General features: G+C 43.4%; 1 protein-coding gene across 1 annotated transcript in view; it reads right to left on the bottom strand.

Moving 5' to 3' along the window:
- C9orf72 (C9orf72-SMCR8 complex subunit) overlaps positions 1 to 14,531 on the bottom strand; it is a 150,203-nt gene extending 135,672 nt beyond the window's left edge. The window contains exon 1 of the mRNA XM_090038818.1: positions 14,513 to 14,531. The gene's annotated coding sequence lies outside the window, so the exon portion shown is untranslated. The remainder of the gene's footprint in view (positions 1 to 14,512) is intronic.
- Positions 14,532 to 14,764: the final 233 nt, after the last annotated feature.

Consider the following 14,764-nt stretch of genomic DNA (forward strand, 5'->3'; position numbering starts at 1 on the left):
CCTGGAGAGACATCTAATATAGCAATTCCTATTACATAGGTTCCATGTTAGCCAACTGCTTTCTTATTAATCCTGCATTAGACCTCCACTGGCAAGGGAACCAAGAAAGGAAATGGCAGATAACTACTGGAAATGGATGGGTAGAATCGGATATCCCTCCACCTCCAAGATCTGGATGAATTTTTGAAGCTCTGGGAACAGAACTCATTGTTTGCTTAACAACAGGATGGAACCAGCTGTACACTGTTATGGCAGCTTTTGGACAAAGCGGAGCTAGGCATGTTTGTTTAAGCACCCCGAGTCTACCACTTTTACTTTTGCTTTAGCTAAGGACCCACTTTTCGGGGTCCTCACTTCTGCTGCAGCTGAGTTAGTCTATAGTATGACAAGGCCACCCTGGGTTTCTAAGAAATGCAAAAGAAACATAAATCAACAAATAAACTGCCACTTAGCTTTCTTGTTGGTCCTACATCTCTGGACTGCTGAGGTTTCCTGGGGCTTCTCATTTCATCTTTCAGAGGCTTTGAAGAAAGTTCGGACAGCTTCATGCAAACAAAAGAGAAGCTCTGCTTATGGTCCCTCTCAGTAGCTGCTTGACCGCAGCTGACCCCAGGCTCAGAGCAGCTGTGCTTTATGCCATGCTGCCAGTACAGCTGCCTCAAGGCTACTCTCAGTGGCTTTTATTTCCCTCCCCTGCCAGTTCATGTGGGCCAGCTCTTCCTCATTCCCCACGCTTGGGTGAGCACCCTTGCTGGGAGGCTTGCTGCTTTCCCAGACCTGAATCTTCACCCTCTGGTGACTCCCTCCAAGTCTGGGGGACAAGGGCAATGTTTCCAGGGTGTGGGGCCATTTGGTCTCCTCCACACCCACAGTAATAGGGCTGAGCCTTGTTACACTAACCTCCACCATCCATGGTAAAGTTTATGGAAAGCATGGAAATTCCTTGTAGAAAGAGCACTGACTTCATATTAAATGCATTACTCTTTTCTGTTACTTTCCATGTACCTTGATGCCTACCATCAATGCGGTATTGGCTGTGAAAAAATCCACGTTCATTTGGATACAATTTTAAATAAGTTTTCTATTTTGAATTTGGTGGCAAAACATTCAGTTCCTCTGTTGTAGGTTTAGAACAAAACTTGTTTGGCATATGGATTAATAAAAATTTTCATCTCCTCAGGCAAACCAGCTGTGTCTGCTGAGTGTGCAAAGAGAGGCAGTAATATAGTAATAGATTCTTGAATTCAATTCAGAATTTTACGATGTGTCTTCAGAGAGACTTAAAAATAGAGAGGTAACAGGCAGAACAAGATAGAAACATGTGAGAATTCCTTAGCAAAAAAAAAGTTAAAATGGAGTTAGAAGCAAGAAGTCTTAGAATATAAAACCAGTAATATAAGAAGGCTGAGAACCAACATAACCTCCCTTCCCCAGTGCCCCCTATGTCCTCCCAATATGGAAGAGATTAGGGCAGGGGTGAATTTGGTCTCATGCTACCACAGACAATGAGGTCATGTAATCTGAGGAAAACAGGACTGGAAGGAACCACAGATCACCTAATCCAACTCTCTGTTCATAGTATCATCCCTGTCTAAACCACGTTAGAAAAATATTTATCCATCTGCTTTTAAAAACTTTCAAGGATGGAGATTCCACAACCTTTCTAGGTAACTCCTTTAACACATCATTCTTAATCCTTCATCTTAAAACCTCACTCCTCTGATTAGAATATAGGTCAAACGTGTTCCTGCCCTAAATTTATTAGTGCCCATTGTGGACCCAGTTGTTTTTCTACTAACAGGGCACATCTAGATGCCTGTGTTCATGTGCAGTAGCTCATTTTATTGCACATTAAACTGTCACATAAAAAAGTGTGATTAGGCTAATGCACAGTAAAGGCTACTGCACATTAAGTGTCACTTAAAAATGGTGCATATTCATTACTGTGCATTAAGGCAGCCTAATGCGCATTTAGTACCTCATACTGGAGGTACTAAATTTAATGCGCATTAGGAAAAGCGCCTTAATGCATGCGTAAACACTAGCACCCACATTGCCCTCTACTTTAAATGGTTCTTCTCCCTTGCTGGTTTTTATTTCACTGATGTATTCATTAACAGCAGTCATTCCCCCAAGCTTTCTTTTACTAAGCTAATCAAGACAAATTTCTAGTCCCCTCTCATAAGATAGGCTCTTCCATCTGATGGTTATTATAGCAGCCTTTCTCTGAACCTGTTCCAGTTTGTAATAATCTTTTTTTGAACATTTGTGTCACTATCTCCCCTGTTCAATAAAACCCCAAGTTGGGTCATGTTTTACTGAATCCCAGTCCCTTCCCTATTTTAAATTCCAGCCTCATTTTCTCTCTCTCTCAGCTCCAGTTCCCAACCTCTCTCCTAGTTTCCTGATCTTCTCCCAGTTTCATCTCCCCTTTTCTGCCACCTCTCAGCCTCTCCTTGCTTTCCTGCTGTCTGCTGCTTTTCCTGTGATTTTCTGCTGCCTGTCACTCTGTTTCAGGTTCCCCTGCAGCTTCCCAGCTCCTATTAGCTGTCCTGCAGTTGTCTCCAGCTTCCAGCACCTACTGCTGCTCTCTGCAACTTCTCTTGCTGCCCCAGAGCCATCCTCTGGCTCCCCACACCCAAAGCTTTCCTACACACACACTTTCCCTTACTCCCGTTTTTCTCCCTCCCCATCTACCTTTTCAGCCTCAGTTCTTCAGCCCAGGCCCCTGTCGTCTACCAGTTCTAATCCTGGTAACTTTAACCCCCTACACTTCTACTTTCTTACTTTAACCTTTCCCCAGGTATCGCAAGTACACCAAGCACATACATACATACACATCACAACACCCAGCTTAGGAACTCACTTGTGTGTATGTATAGGTGGGTGGTATGTGTATAAATTAGTGAATACATATATATTATATATATACACACACCTATATAGATATTATTGTGTGTGTGTGGTATATAAATTAGTAATCCATGTATGTGTATTGGATGTGCAGGTGACGGGAACTGATTCTGTATAAAGTTGGTGTCTGTAGCATGTATGGGCTTAAACTGGTAAAAGGTATGCATGTGCCTGAGCTGGTAGTGTGAGTGTGTATGCCTAGTGGGGGTGTATGCATCTAGTGAGTGTATGTGTGCTTAACTGATTTTTGTGTATGCATGTGCAATTGTACACCACACCCTTCTGTCTAACAGCGCAATACTGAGATCCTGAGCATTGGCCTGACCCCTCAGGGCAACAAATGAAAGCATCAGAACCTCAACTACAACTCCCATGAAGTACTGAAGAAATACTTTGAAATCAAAATATTTCAGTTTCCATACAAAATCACAACAGGTCCCATGGAAAAAATGGATGAAAAGGTTTATCCCTGTCCTCACTCCATCCCCCAAAAATGGAGAAAAGGCCATATCATTTAAGTAATTTAAATAAACAGTTGCTTCTGATCTGGATTGCCGCCTCCTTTTGTGTGCAAGCTATGTTAAGGGTGTCAGACTCAACTGGCCTGACCCCATTTGGATCCAGACCCCACGGTGTCAAATGTAGCCATAGCTCACTCACCCTCAACACAGCGACATGTTCCCAACAGAGGTCCATACCAGAGAATTCAGTGGGAGTCTCTGCCCCCACTTTCCCTATCTCTGAATTCCCAGCCCTTTCAGGAACCCCACAGGCTGAGTGAAACAAGTCTGTGGGGCAGACTTAGCCCGTGGGGTTGAGCACCCCCGATCTATAGGATTACTTTTGTGATTCTAGTCAGCCCCACACAAAGTAAAGGTGATGGAGGGTTTTACAGCTTCAACTGACAACTGACATGACATGGCCTTGCTATAGTGAAATCCACCAGGAGAAGAGATCCTACCAGCCCTTGGAGCCCACCATTTACCAGGGTGACAGGAAAGAAACGTAGATCTATTTTATACATTTGATATGAAAATTGTTGAGAGACTTTTCACTCTTTTTCAAGTGGAAACACACTTGAAGGGTTTTACCAGTGCCAATAAGTCCAGACTGCAGGAGTCAAGTGTCAGCACTAGGATCAAAATACAAGTTCCTGGCTTTGAAATCCTGATCCCAAACTGCTAGACCAAACCACCTTCTCTCTACGGGGAATTTTCAATAAGCAAAACAGTGACAGGAGGGAGTCCCAGGTGGAACCACCTTCACTGCCAACTTGGCAGAGTGCACTGCATGACTCGCATAATAAAGAAAGCCGCTTACAAAGGACCACACTAAAATAACTATGAGGAGCCGAATGAAACAGCTGTCAGTACTTGTGCTCGGCACTGAAAATTCAGAAAGCCCTCCACGACTTTAACAATAGTTTCAGGAAGCACTTCTGTGTAATTAAAACATGGAAACCTGATCAAGTTGATTATGGCAGCACCTAGGGATTAACAAAGATTGGAGCCCCTGTCAAGCTAGGCTACATCAACCCTAGAAGGTATTCTTTATCTTACTGAACTGAATGTGCTCCTGACCAACAATAGAGAATTCTAGAATTATAGGCATTCACATTCCCTCTAGGTTCTTTTGGCATACACATCATGGTAACATCTGGGTGCCTTGCGTAATCTGTTGAATGTTACAATACCTATGTGAGGTAGGTAAATGTCATCAGCCGTCTTTTTTAATAGGAAGGGCCAATGCACAGAAATAGCAAAAGAACCTGTCATAAAGTCTATTTCCAAGACAGGGACTTGAGCCTAAATTTCTTTTTTGTCAAGTCCTGTGCCACACTATCTTTTCCTTTCTGTATTATTAGTGCTCATGTAAAAATCCAAAGCAGAGATAATGCTTAAAGAAATTCATGCCTTGCAGAGTATGGAAAAGCACATAATAAGTATGCATTAATGTTCCTCCACCTGGTAATTGAACAGTATTTCAAGTCAGCTATTATGCAAACATGGAATATAATTTGCAGTGCTTGTCCACAAAATCTGTCTATTTAAAGTGATCAATGTAATGGCCAATATGCTTTTATTGACATGCCTTTTTCTAAAATAGGTCTTAAATTACCTTGTTCTGTGTGTGTCAAATTCATTTTGAAGTCAACATGTATGCTTTTTACATAAAAATTTACCTGGGCCGACCTATTTTTTTCCTAGTTCTGATAAACTCTGTGATTTACTAACACCGATTTCATTCAAATAGCCAGACACTGTTCTTGAAAGAAAAAAAAAACCTTAGCTTCAAGATAAATAACTAGACATCTCTGAGCCTAAAATATTAATGCTACAAAATCTAACATTGTCAATTTCTCTGCAAAATGGTTGGTGCTTGATCAGCTCCTATAGTAAAGAAACAGTCAGACTCTAGAGTTTCAATTTATTTTGTCTGGCCCTGCACATTGCTAGCCAATTGTAACTGGCAGGGGGAGGAGAAGGCAGTGGGGCATTAACTCTTGACACTGAAAGAGCTTGCTATGCCTCTGCAAAGAGGGGTAATTGCAGCTCACCCAGTAAATCCTGATTCTTACCATTTATCACTATGTATCATTCAGGGTTGAAAAATAATAGAGAAGACCTGCCAAGATTGTCAGATGTCCTGTCACATAAGAAACTGAATTAGCACCCTGAGCACTCACAAGGCAAAGCAGCAGCAATTTTTAATCATGAGGTTTAACATTGATAGATGTCTGGTAGCCATGGGTGACTGGTGCCTCCTGTGTCGCGGGGGCCAGCCAGCAGCCGGGGGGGAGGGGGGTCCCCAGTGGCCGATCGTGCTGACCATGGCCAATAGTGCCGATTGGGAAGTGCAAGCGGGACACCCAGAGGTGCCAGCAGCACTTATCCTGGCACCCCCACTCCCCAGCTGGTACTGGCGCTCCCATCTGCCCTGTTGCCTGTTGCCTAAGCAGGGGAGTACTGGCTGTGAGAGAGTGTACCTGTGCTCTCAGGGGGCGCACATGCACCCCTGTGTACCCGCTACATGTCACCACTGCCAGTAGCACATCCCATATGCCACTCATTACTTTGTTTGGATCAGAGTGATGGAAAGAAGAACTACAGAGTTTGACTACAAGGGCAATGGCTGATGACAAACAGTAACACCCAATCAGATGTACTTCTGCATACAGTGGGTGCATCTACATGTGCCATTATGGCAACAGAATAAACTCCAGTGCAGTTTGTGCTGGAGTTAACTGCTCCCAGGTGCAGCATCTATGCATGCACCCAGGACAGCAGCACTTTGAGCCAGGGGAGCAGCCCCAGGCTGACAGCAGGCTCAGAAGGTCAGCCCCAGGTTCCAGATGGTGGCATCAGGTGGCAGGGGGACTGGCTGGGCCATGAGAGTGCTAAAGCATAGAGCCATGCATCAGGCAACCCCCAACACTTCAGCACCCTTGTGTCACTGACAGTACTATCTTATGGTGGAGTTAATCAATTGACTGTGCCCAATTAATTAGTTAATTACTAACTCATGGTGGAGTTCATTAATTTACTGAGCACGTGTAGACAGTGATGCCTCACTCCACAGTAAAGATGCACCCAGTAAGACTTCTCGTGCTGTCTTCTCCTATGTCCATGCACCTGTCCTCTCCTGTGCTGTTATTAGTTATATGGACATTAGTTATATTGGACATTAGTTATACTGATGGCTCTTGCAGTGCTGAAGCAATGGCCTCTTGTCAAAGTGGTATTTTGAATCCTGGCTATACTACCCCTAACCTTGCAATGGCTTGTGTAGGTGGATCACAGTGGCTGCATAGAGTCATACTGTCTTAAGGACCATCATGGGAATTTGCAATAATGGCCTCTGAGTTAATCTCAGTAAGTTTTTGGGTTTTTTTTGCATTCCTGTGCCACGGCTTTCATCTGAAGGGATGCTGAGAACAGCAGAGCTCGGCATCTTTTCATCAATTTGCTTTGAAGAGAATGTAGTCAATTTCCCCATGAGGTAATTTATCATTATTAGGGTACTTTCATTCAGGAAAAAAAAATACATTAAAACCTTTCATTTGTTCAGAGAAAGGTTTTCTTTTATTAAGAAGTTCTGAGGTGGCTTTTTCCTTTGGAGATTACATCAGTTACTTGAAGGAAATAAGCTATACCAGCAAAGGGACTCCTTTTGTCCGTATAATTGAGGGCTTTGACAGATAAATGTTTTATACTGATGTAAAAGTAATGGAGAGATGACACAGACCTGTAAACCAGGGTAATGTTGTCCAATCCAGTGGAGAATTACCACTGAAAGCATGAGGCATAAAATTCTTCTGGGGTAAGTTACACGGATTTACGTTTTGTCTCATAAGGTCCCTTCCAGCCCTAAACTTCTACGAATCTGTGTCTGTCTATCTCACGGTAGCCGTTTGCAAACAGTATATGGGACATTATCATCTACTCCCTTACTATCTAGTGGTGAGATGCTATAATAATGGGATGGCACATTTGGTCTGTTCTTAATTCTGGTATAATTTACATGTGTATATAACACTAATATAAAATGTGCATGGGCATGTATTAGTCTCTTCAGTTTTCCAAAACTCTTCCCACAATTCCCCAGGTACCTAGAAGTGCTCCCGTAATTCAGTGAGAGAAAAACAGAGTTCCTGACTACTGCAGCATTAAGAAGCATAGGATGCTTCTTGAAGTCCTACCAACTCATTGGAAGACCACAGCACACACTAAGTCAGATAGGGCTTCGCAATGCACATGCACACACCTAGATACTAATCACTGAAGTTAACTCTGCAATTAAGATTGCCCCAAAATGTATCTATTTTGGCAGGCTCTGGAGGAAATGCAATACCATCTAATTGAGGTGATAAAACAGTGAATCACCTTACCCTTCTGTTGTTTCAGGTTCTAGGAGGAATTGGATCTGCTTTGCTGAGCTTCATACACTGCCCAAATTTTGGATGGACCTTAAACATATAACACTGCTGCTGCCTTTGCTCTCCCTACTCTCCATCCCCACTGTAAGTACTCTTGTTTGGACAAAATGAATCAAGCATAAAACCTATTCCGTGAATGACTATTCTAATCAAAGTCGGTTTGTTCGGTGCCACCCACTCCCACCTTTCTTATGTTAGCAAAAAGGGCTAAATTAGTCTCCTCCAGGCCCCATCTGTCTTGACACATGGATCCTTTGAATGAGAATTATGAGATAACTTGACCTGATGCTTACGAGGCAAGAAACATGTTGAGGCAAATATTATAATTCCAGCAACCCTACAAAACTGTTGTAACAACTCAGAGGCACCCTTTAAGGGTAAATTAAAATCACTAATCACTATTAGTATGATTTTCTTGTTTACTGCCAAACAGTCCTGAACATTCAAAGGCAGTTCAACACCACTTTTTGGAAAGAGATGGATGATAACTACAGTGAATAGGAGACATGAGAAAAATAATGTAGACCCATTTTATTCAGCATATACACAGCTACAATTCAATGGGAAATCAGAAGTCAACTAAAGCCACCATTCCTGGTTTTCAAGATTAATCACTCTAGAGTCAGTTAAAGACACAGGCTACTGTAGTTTTTTGAGATTTTTGACCAACTGCAGTGCTGATTTTGAAGGGCAGGGGAGTACAATTTTGTTTTCATTTTTGGTGGGGCACAGGGAGAAGAGGAGAGACCTCTGAACCAGCCATACAGTTAACTGTGACCACATGATTCATGTTTAAATTTATTTTCATGCTTAAATGCTTTACTAGAAGGTCACATTCCTATCAAGGGAACTTCAGTTAAAACAAAAGTATCATTTCAATGTCGATTTTTGTGTGTGAATGATTATACTGTAGTCCAATTTTCACCCATATTTCTTGTAAAAGATACATAGATTTGTTGCTTTCCAGAAGGTCAGACTATTTCCTAGCCTAGAGCTTCCACATGCCCCAGCTCAGTATTTCACCTAGTAATTTCTGTATCAAGCCCAGCCTCCTGTTCAAGCACAAGTTTCCTTGCAAACAAAATCCAATCTCAATATGAGGATCTCAAGTGACTGAAAACAGACCACATCCTTTGGTAAATTGTCCTAAAGGTTAATTGAGGTTTTCCAAAGATGTAATAGTGAGGGCAAAGATGATACTGGAGAAATTTGTCCCTGCCCTAGGGAAGGCATCAACAAACTGTGGAGGGCAAATACAGAAACTGTGGTTCTGCTGTGTGCAAAGCAGTTTTTTCTTCCTTATCAAAATCAGAAAAAGAAGTAGACTAGCAAAGAAAAGTTGTGGCTTCAGATCTATTAGCTTCCCATGATAAATCATTCAGAAGACAATGGTAGATGAGTTTAATTGAAACTGGGTGTGTCTACATGCGATGTTTACTGAGCAGTTGACTTATTAACTGCACAGTAAATGTCTCAGTGTTTACATGTGTGCCCCTATTAGGGCACATGAAACTAATGAAATCTACAGCAGGGAAGTACTTGTATTTATGCGCAGCAGCGCACATGTAGATGCTGACCTGGCTGGCTGGCAGAACAATTAACCCCACAGTTTCTTGATATGAATTAATGCCACATGTAGATACACCCACAGTGGTGTAACTCACAAAAGCATAAATAGGAAGTTATTATCACTTCCTAAGTAATGCCCTGACAGCCTCACAATATTATTAATCAGTTCACCTATGCAAAAGAAGGGCCTTTATCTCTGTCAAACAATCTGTCTAGGGATAGCTGCAAGTGCCTTGCAGTTAACAAGCACTCACTAAGTATAGCCCTGATCATTAATCACAACTACTTGATGAATTAGAGAATAATTTGAGTGGTGAGAAATCTTGTAACCAATTACATCTGCTTCTAAATTCAACATTTCCAACTTCTACAGCCATCCATAGTTTCATAGTTGGTAGGGTCAGAAGGGACCTGAGCAAATCATCAAGTTCAACCCCCTGCCATGGCAGAAAAGAGTACTGGGGTCAAACGACCCTAGCAGTGTGTTCATCTAGAGTCCTCCTAAAGACCCCCAGGGTAGGAGCCAGCACCACTTCTCTTTGAAGTTGGTTCCAGATCCTAGCCGCCCTGACCGTGAAGTAGCAACTCCTGATATCTAGCCTAAATCTACCCTCTGCCAGCTTGTGACCATTATTTCTAGTCACTCATGGTAGTGCTTGGGGGAACAAGGACTCCCCCAATGCCTGCTGGTCCCCTCTGACTAGTTTGTAACAGGCCACTAGATCCCCCCTCAGCCTTCTCTTGTAGAGGCTGAACAGGTTCAGGTTCCGTAGCCTCTCCTCTTAGGGCCTGCCCTGCTGCCCCTGATCATGTGGGTGGCCCTCCTCTGGACCCTCTCCATGTTGTCCACATCCCTCTTGAAGTACGGCACCCAGAACTGGACGCAGTACTCCAGCTGCGGCCTGACCAGTGTTGCATAGAGGGGGAGTATCACCTCCTTGGACCTGCTTGAGATGCATCTGTGGATGCATGACAAGGTGCGGTTGGCCTTCCTGACTGCATCCCCACACTGCCGGCCCATGTTCATCCTGGCATCAGTAGTGATTCCAAGATCCTTTTCTGCCTCTACACTGATGAGAAGGGAATTCCCCAGCCTGTAGGTATGGTGCTGGTTCTTCCTCCCCAGGTGCATCACCTTGCACTTGTCAGTGTTGAAACCCATCCTGTTCTCCTCTACCCACCCCTGTAACCTATCTAAGTCCAATTGCAGCCTATTCCTCCTTTCTAGCAAGCCCACATCCCTCCACATCTTAGTGTCATCAGCAAATTTGAACAGGGTGCTTTTTACCCCCTCATCCAAGTCACTGATGAAGATGTTGAACAGTGCGGGCCCAAGGACCGAGCCCTGGGGGACCCCACTGCCCACATCCCTCCAGGTTGAAAATGACCCATCCACCACCACTCTGGGTGCGGCCCTCCAGTCAGTAAGTGACCCATTTGACTGTGTGGGTGTCAACAACACAGTCCTCTAGTTTTTTAATGAGAATGGGGTGAGAGACAGTGTTGAAGGCCTTCCTAAAGTCCAGAAAGACTATGGCTACTGCTATCCCTGCATCAAAGGATTTTGTGACCTGGTCATAGAAGGCCACCAGGTTGGTCTGACAGGACCTGTCTCTAATGAACCCGCGTTGGTTGCCCCTAAGCATAACCATGACGCCTCAGACTACCTAGTAAAGCCACCCTCTCCAATAATTTTACATTCAGCGTCTTCTACATTTCTGGCTGGTTTCTCTTATAGTTTTGCTTACATCATCCCTCTTGAGCTGATCTTTTCTATTCATTCTGGATCTTTTCTATCCAACCTGGAAGATGCTTCCAGGTTTCCTTTTGTGAAACCACAGGCAAGCTAAGTCTTCACATCTCTCATCCTGTCGCCAGGCCTCTTTCCAGGGTCATACAATCTAGCCAGTACCTACTTTATGGTGATTAAGCTGGCAATTGGAAAATAACCAAACAAACAGATATTAATAGTAATTTACCTTTGCAAAATAGTAAGGGAACTGAAAAAAGAACAATATTCAACTGCAAGCAGTCAAAATTAACCTAGAATTAAAAAGTTTCTTAATTTAAGCCCCTCAACCTCAATTACAGGCAGCCATCGGACTTATGACACAATTGGTTCCTGAAAACTGCATTTTAAATTAAAACATTGCAACTCGGAATCAATTTTCCCATAGTAAACAATGTTATAAATGAGAGATTGGTTCCTGAACCACAGCCTGATACCCTATTTTCACCAACACTAACTCAGAATATTGTATTCTATCAATAATAGACGAGTAATATAGCTACATTAACACTGTCATGGACCCAGAGGGATAGCCTTCCCTCCGTGCAAAAATGAAGTTTATTTCCTACCTATGGGGACTTTTTACCATCTTGTACCAACTATACTTTTCCCAGAGGCTGATGAAGGGACTTTGATCCCGAAAGCTTGTAGAAAAGGACAATTTTCTTGTGATTTCCCAGTTGGTTTAATAAAAGGCATCATTTTGGAACCAAGAGTTCTAGTTTTTTGAATGTCTTCTTGTCTCAGACCAACACAACTACCAAGTTCTCCAGAGAGATGGGCAATGCAGTAAACTTGTTTGCTGGCATGGCATGGTGTGGCATTGGATCAAGTATTGTAAAAGTTGAAACTGATGTCAGAAAGTTGAAACAAGGTATCAATTTATAAATATTGTAAGTGCGAAACATCATAACTCAAAATGGTGTAAGTCGAGGACTGCCTGTATTGCACTTCCAGAGGTATAAAGTCGATCGACACCACTGACTTTGAAGGCTTCCTTTCTCTCTCATATCAGAGCAGAGAATAGAGAAATGAGCCTTAAAAGCACAATTGTGTCATACAATTCATCTTATCATGCAACAGATTTTATACTTGCCTCAGACTACTTTACGGAGAAGGAAGAGAGAGAACTTTGAAGCATTAAACACCTTTACTACCCTTCTCCAGGTCCCAAGATATTTTTCAGTTATTTCTCCAAGAGAAAGGAGATGGCATACTACACACTCTAAAGGGAAAGACATGTATGAGGACCAAAACAGGCCATACTTCAGCAGTCCCTTCCTGAACAACAAAGCACTTAAGCATTTGTTTAACTTCCATTTAAGCCAGTCAGACTTAAACATGCCCTTACACAGTAATTTTAAAATTTTTTTTGTCACAAATCTGTCTGTGGAGTAACCCCAGAGTCTCTCCCTGCTGTCCCACTGCTTGGGGAACAGACCAAGGTGTGCCCTGGGATAACTGCTTACTTGTGCAAGCCTCAGTTCCACTACCCTTATATCTGGCCTCTCAGATGCGACAGGTGAACAGCCCCAGTGGGTTCCTGCTGTATTGTGGAAGAATTTTTTGGAGAATAGAATTTTCTGGAATATCATTCACACTAAGATCACTCTTTCCACAGGCAATCAGTAAGGAAACAAAACAATAAAAGGATTTTGTAAGTAAGAAAAAAAGTCTAGGATCAGAAGACCCTGGCCACCTTACAAACAGCCTTTATAATCTCTCTTAACCAGCACTGCCCATCCACATTCTCCCAATTCCTCATGAGTCTCCAGCATCCTCCAGAAATCTCTCTCCTTGGGACACCTAGCATTCTTCTGGCTGATGGGACATTTCTCTCAGGCTAGGTACAGATGTTCAAAAAGGCCGAGGCAAATTTGAACCAATTTCCCTAGGTTTCTTTAAGCAGACTAGGTTAGCTCAGGAGTGAACAAAACACAAGTTCACCCTTTGGTGGTGGTGGCGGCGGTGCTGGGAGAAGGGCATGCAAACTGCCTGTACTGGCTGAGGTTGTGGGTACTCCAGCAGGTTGTGGTGCTCTTGCATGCCTCCCAGCAAGCTACCACAGGATGCTGAGCTCATCTAAACAGCCAGGCCATCTCCAATCAGTCAATGAAGCCCCTCACCCTGTGTCTATTCTACCATCCCATCCCCAACCCTGCTGTCCAGCTGCAGCAAACAGCTGGTGCAGCCCCTCTGTCTCCAGGCCTGCTTCCTGGCAGTGGCCATTTGTCAGCCATGGCCAGGCAGCAGGGAGGGAAGGATGGGGGAATGGAGGCTCCCACTGTACAGACCAAGCCCCAGCCCCCACAAACCCCAGCAGGGCGAGAGGCTGGGCAGAGGCCTGTGCTGACTCAGCTCTGTGAGAACCCTGGGGACGGAGCCTGCTGGGCACTTGGCTAGAGCAGCTGAGCATGGGGGGCTGCTCGCATACCTCCCTGTGACAGGGGGGCTAGTGGGGAGCTTCAAAAGAGCCTGAGATCCTGGAGGACAATGAACTACCTTGATTTGCTAGGGGATCTGGTGCAGAAGTTCAATGTTCCAGACTAATCTAATTCACATCATTTAGGGTGGATTGTGTTTAACATCTGTATCTAGCCTCAGAGACTTCTTTAGTGATGGGTTGATTTTCCCGTTACTGACAGACAAATAACTTGGGTGCCCATGCCACCAGTGACCCTTCTGTCTGTGACTAGGAGTGGCAGTTGTCCTTGCCCTAGTATAACAATAGCCAGACAGATTTAGCAGTCTCTCCCACCCTCTTTCCTTGACGAAATCATATCTAAAATCATAAAGATATATATAGACTACATAACATAACCCATATAGTGATAAAAGTGACATGAATGGATACAACATAACATATGCTTTCCAGTGAGATCCCATATGACATACCAGTGAAACAAACACCAGAAAATCTGCATGACATCCCATGGACACCCAAATCTAATTCAATCCCAGTGCATATGGGCGTTTTCATTCACTTGGTCTACTGACGGCAATCTGTCTATACTCAGAGAGAGCTGTTTGTCTTAGTCACATGAACGAATTCTGTGCCTACTTCATGGAAGCAGCTTATCTGTTCAAAAAAAAAAATATTGGGTGGGGGGATGACAGGGTGGCGAAGGGGGAGAGAAGGGTAAGGAGGAGGGAGGAAGCATTAGTTTAATAGATTTTTAAGGCCAGAACAGACCATTATGATTTTCTAAGCCAGACCTCCAGTGTCAGGCAGCACATCCTGCTGCATTTTGGCCCAAGAGGTCACTGAAGGTTTTATATATCCTTGCTAGTATTATGCATCTTACCCATCTTGAAATATATTGCTTATGAATTTGATTTTCCAAAGGCACCAACAATGGCATAAGAGAATCTTGCTTTGCATGTTTATCCATTTCTTTGTAGCCATCACCACAGTTGTCTCTACCAGCTGTCACTTCGGGGCAGGCTTTCCTTTTGTATTTCTTTGCAGCTTGTGCCAAGTTGGTTCCACAAAATGGTAGCTTTCCCTGCATGGATGATATAGTAGCACTTGTCAGTTTATGACTGTATCTCCCTTC

The sequence above is a fragment of the Crocodylus siamensis genome, chromosome 3 (genome assembly GCF_052110815.1).
Source record: "Crocodylus siamensis isolate JL-2025a chromosome 3, ASM5211081v1, whole genome shotgun sequence".
In the NCBI taxonomy this organism is placed as follows: Eukaryota; Metazoa; Chordata; order Crocodylia; family Crocodylidae; genus Crocodylus; species Crocodylus siamensis.